General features: G+C 70.7%; 1 non-coding gene across 1 annotated transcript; it reads right to left on the reverse strand.

Moving 5' to 3' along the window:
• Positions 1-1,914: 1,914 nt before the first annotated feature.
• LOC135978775 (5S ribosomal RNA) lies at positions 1,915-2,033 on the reverse strand. Its single transcript, XR_010596141.1, has one exon. It is a non-coding gene; the product is annotated as a 5S ribosomal RNA (ribosomal RNA).
• Between the last annotated feature and the right edge of the window lie 2,967 nt (positions 2,034-5,000).

A 5,000-nucleotide genomic window follows, 5' to 3' on the forward strand; every position in this document is an offset into this window, starting at 1 on the left:
GGGGGCAGGCTTAACAGTCGTCCGCCCCGGGCGCTCCAGCGGGAAAGCTTAATAGTCCTCCCCTGACAGTGTGTGTGTGTGTGGGAGGGAGGCTTAGCAGTCTTGCCCCGGGTGGTCCGGTGGGGGAGGCTTAGCAGTCATCCCCCGAGGACTCCGGGGGCAGGCTTAATAGTGGTTCCAGGGGAGGCTTAATAGTCTTCCCCCGGGCAGTCCGGGAGAGGCTTAATCGTCATCCCCCGACAGTGTGTGTGTGTGTGTGTGGGGGGGAGGCTTAGCAGTCTTCCCCCAGGCTGGGTGGGGGCCTGGCGGGAGGCGTCGCAGTCTTCCCCCGGGCGGTCCGGTGGGGGAGGCTTAGCAGTCGTCCCCAGGGCGGTCCGGGGGTGGGGTGGGGTGGGGGGCCTCACAGTCGTCCCTCGGAGAGCCGGGTCGGCGGCAGTGGTGGGTTTACGTCCAGCCTCCGGAGGGTGCGCGTCCTCGGAGGCGATGCAGGCGCCGCAGAGAGGCAGCCTCCGAGGCAGGGAGCGGAGCACCGAGGCTGGGGAGAGGGGAGCAGGAGCCGGGGGCTGGGGGTGGGGGTGGGGGGCGTTCAGGACAACCGGTCAAGCCCCGGGAAGCAGCTGTCAAATGTTCCAAGTCCCCACTCGGCCACCAGGTCCACCCCAGTCTAGCAATGGGGTTGACCTGGCTGACGGCCGGTTAGTATCAAGGTAAACTCACCGTCGTCCACAGGAGGGCAGCTCTCAGGCCGGCCGGCTGCGGCTGACTCTGGGGCGGCGCCCGGTCCCGGCAGCGAGGGGCGGGGGGCGCGGAGCGAGACGGGGCTAACCGGGGGGGGGGGGCGCCTCCTGCGACTTTGGGGGCCGCGGGTCGTCAGTGGCGTGCAGGCCGGGCCTCTCCCGGGGGATTCGGGGGGGCGGTCCTGCGGGCCGGGCGCAGGGGGCTCGGGCGAGCCCGGGCCGGTCCGCCCCGGGGCCGGGGTCTCCGCCTGCGGCTCAGGGGGGCGCGGGTCGTCGGGGGAGGAAGCCCGGGGGAGCTGCACACCGGCCCGCCAGGCCAGGCCTGGCCTGGATGGCCGCGGGGGGATTCGGGGCGGTCCCGCGGGCCGGGGGCCGGGCGCAGGGGAGGCGGGGGGTCCGAGCGAGTCCGTCCCGGGCCCGGGGCCTCCCCCTGCGGCTTTGGGGTCCGTGGGTCCCCGCTGGCGGAAGCCACTGGGAGCTGGACACCCGCCGTCCGTCCCGCCTGGCCAGGCCTGGCCTGGGTGGCCGCGGGGGGATTCGGGGCGGTCCCGCGGGCCGGCGGCCGGGCGCAGGGGAGGCGGGGGGTCCGAGCGAGTCGGTCCCGGGCCTGGGGTCTCCCCCTGCGGCTTTGGGGTCCGTGGGTCCCCGCTGGAGGAAGCCGCTGGGCGCTGGACACCCGCCGTCCGTCCCGCCTGGCCAGGCCTGGCCTGGGTGGCCGCGGGGGGATTCGGGGCGGTCCCGCGGGCCGGCGGCCGGGCGCAGGGGGTCCGAGCGAGTCCGTCCCAGGCCCGGGGCCTCCCCCTGCGGCTTTGGGGTCCGTGGGTCCCCGCTGGAGGAAGCCGCTGGGCGCTGGACACCCGCCGTCCGTCCCGCCTGGCCAGGCCTGGCCTGGGTGGCCGCGGGGGGGGATTCGGGGCGGACCTGCGGGCCGGCGGCCGGGAGGGTCCGGGCCAGTCCGCCCCATGCCCGGCGTCTCCCCCAGCGGCTTCGGTGGCCCCGGGGGGGGTCCTCCGCGGAGGAAGCCGGGTGGGTGGGGAGCCGGACCCCAGGCGCCCAGACCCGTGACCTGCGGCCGCGACCTCCGACTCGGCAGGAGCGACGAGGGGCTTTCCGGCCCGTCCCCCCCTCTCCTTCCCCCCCAGAAAAGGAGAGAGAGCTGACTCGGACCGGGAAAAGCTGCCTACGGCACCTGGGATTCCCAGGCGGTCACCCATCCAAGTACTAGCCAGGCCCGGGACGGTTTACCTTCCGAGATCGGACGGGATCGGGGGCGTTCGGTCCGGTATGGCCGTAGGCACCCGGCCCCGCGCCTCCTCGCCCGCTTTCCCCTGCCGACGCCCGGGCCTGCCGCACGGTGAGCCCCGGTCGGACTGCCCCCCCCCCTGCGGCAGGGCCCCCGTCTCTCGCGGGCCCGGTCCTTTTTTCCTTTTCGAGCTCCGGGGCCCGGGCTGGCCGCCAGAGCCCCTCCGCCCGCCCTCCCCGGCGTCGGGGAAAATACTGTCCCGGACTTCCAGTGCGCCCGATCCTGTCAGCCGGGGGGTGGGGAGGGGCAGTCCCTCGCTGCGGCCGGGGAGGGTGAGCCCAGGGCGGCTTGCCTGCCGTGCGAGGCCCCTCTCGGCCACCAGGTCAACCCCGAGTCGAAAGGGCTGAAAAATTTTCAGAGTCCCCTCCCGGGCACCAGGTCAACCCGTGGAATCGGACGGGTTCACCTGCTGGCCGGTTCGCTTCCCGGCCACCAGGTCAACCCCTAGGTTGCCGACCGGCCTACCCAGTGGCCGGTTTGCTTTCCGGCCACCAGGTCAACCCCTAGGGGTTTTAACGGGGGCACGCCCGGTGGCCTCTTTCCCGTCCGGTCACCAGGTCAACCCGGATCTCCCTCCTTCCCTGGGCGTCCCCTCCTCGGAGGCGTCAGGTTCCATTTCCCCCCCCCCCCCCCAGACTTCCAGGGGCCCGATCCAGTCGGCCGGGAGGCAGTCCCTCGCTGCGGCCGGGGAGGGTGAGCCCAGGGCGGCCTGGTCCATGTCTCTAGTGGGCCCGATCCTTTTTTTTTTTTTCGAGCTCCGGGGCCAGGCCCGCCCGGGCAGCCCTCCTCGGAGGCGTGGGGCGATTCCCCCCCCCCCCCAGACTTCCAGGGGCCCGATCCTGTCGGCCGGGAGGCAGTCCCTCGCTGCGGCCGGGGAGGGTCAGCCCAGGGCGGCTTGCCTGCCGTGCGAGTCCCCTCTCGGCCACCAGGTCAACCGCGAGTCGAAAGGGCTGAAAAATTTTCAGAGTCCCCTCCCGGGCACCAGGTCAACCCGTGGAATCGAACGGGTTCACCTGCTGGCCGGTTCGCTTCCCGGCCACCAGGTCAACCCGTGGAATCGGACGGGTTCACCGGCTGGCCGGTTCGCTTTCCGGCCACCAGGTCAACCCGTGGAATCGAACGGGTTCACCTGCTGGCCGGTTCGCTTTCCGGCCACCAGGTCAACCCCTAGGTTTTAAGGGGGGGGGGACGCCCGGTGGCCTCTTTCCCGTCCGGTCAGCAGGTCAACCCGGATCTCCCTCCTTCCCTGGGCGCCCCCTCCTCGGAGGCGTCAGGTTCCATTCTTTTTTCCAGACTTCCAGGGGCCCGATCCAGTCGACCGGGAGGCAGTCCCTCGCTGCGGCCGGGGAGGGTGAGCCCAGGGCGGCTTGCCTGCCGTGCGAGTCCCCTCTCGGCCACCAGGTCAACCCCGAGTCGAAAGGGCTGAAAAATTTTCAGAGTCCCCTCCCGGGCACCAGGTCAACCCGTGGAATCGAACGGGTTCACCTGCTGGCCGGTTCGCTTCCCGGGCACCAGGTCAACCCGTGGAATCGAACGGGTTCACCTGCTGGCCGGTTCGCTTCCCGGGCACCAGGTCAACCCGTGGAATCGAACGGGTTCACCTGCTGGCCGGTTCGCTTTCCGGCCACCAGGTCAACCCCTAGGTTTTAAGGGGGGGGACGCCCGGTGGCCTCTTTCCCGTCCGGTCAGCAGGTCAACCCGGATCTCCCTCCTTCCCTGGGCGCCCCCTCCTCGGAGGCGTCAGGTTCCATTCTTTTTTCCAGACTTCCAGGGGCCCGATCCAGTCGGCCGGGTGGCAGTCCCTCGCTGCGGCCGGGGAGGGTGAGCCCAGGGCGGCTTGCCTGCCGTGCGAGTCCCCTCTCGGCCACCAGGTCAACCCCGAGTCGAAAGGGCTGAAAAATTTTCAGAGTCCCCTCCCGGGCACCAGGTCAACCCGTGGAATCGAACGGGTTCACCTGCTGGCCGGTTCGCTTCCCGGGCACCAGGTCAACCCGTGGAATCGAACGGGTTCACCTGCTGGCCGGTTCGCTTCCCGGGCACCAGGTCAACCCGTGGAATCGAACGGGTTCACCTGCTGGCCGGTTCGCTTCCCGGGCACCAGGTCAACCCGTGGAATCGAAAGGGTTCACCTGCTGGCCGGTTCGCTTTCCGGCCACCAGGTCAACCCCTAGGTTTTAAGGGGGGGGACGCCCGGTGGCCTCTTTCCCGTCCGGTCAGCAGGTCAACCCGGATCTCCCTCCTTCCCTGGGCGCCCCCTCCTCGGAGGCGTCAGGTTCCATTCTTCTTTTTCCAGACTTCCAGGGGCCCGATCCAGTCGACCGGGAGGCAGTCCCTCGCTGCGGCCGGGGAAGGTGAGCCCAGGGCGGCCTGGTCCATGTCTCTAGTGGGCCCGATCCTTTTTTTTTTTCCGAGCTCCGGGGCCAGGCCCGCCCGGGCAGCCCTCCTCGGGGGCGTGGGGCGATTTCCCCCCCCCCACCCCCAGACTTCCAGGGGCCCGATCCTGTCGGCCGGGAGGCAGTCCCTCGCTGCGGCCGGGGAGGGTCAGCCCAGGGCGGCCTGCTTGGCGGCCGGGTCCATGTCTCTAGTGGGCCCGATCCTTTTTTTCCCTTTTCCGGCTCCGGGGCCCGGGGTGCCCGGGTAGCCCTCCGCGGTGGCGTCGGCCAATTTTTTTTAAAATCAGACTTCCGTGGGCCCGATCCTGACGGCCGGGAGGCAGTCCCTCGCCGCGTCCGGGGACGGCGAGACGCTCGGCCACCGGGTCAACCCGGAGGAAGCGGGCTGGGGGAAGAAAAAAAAAAAAAAAGTTTTCCAAGTCCGAAAAATTTTCAAAGTCCCCTCTCGGCCACCAGGTCAACCCCTTTGGAGCGAATGGGTTGACCTGACGGCCGGTCGTCTCGCGGATGTCCGGAAGGGGTCGCCCCACGCCGTCTCGGCCGACCGAGGGAACCACGAGGTGGCGC

The sequence above is a fragment of the Chrysemys picta genome, unplaced genomic scaffold (assembly GCF_011386835.1).
Source record: "Chrysemys picta bellii isolate R12L10 unplaced genomic scaffold, ASM1138683v2 scaf443, whole genome shotgun sequence".
Taxonomy (NCBI): Eukaryota; Metazoa; Chordata; order Testudines; family Emydidae; genus Chrysemys; species Chrysemys picta.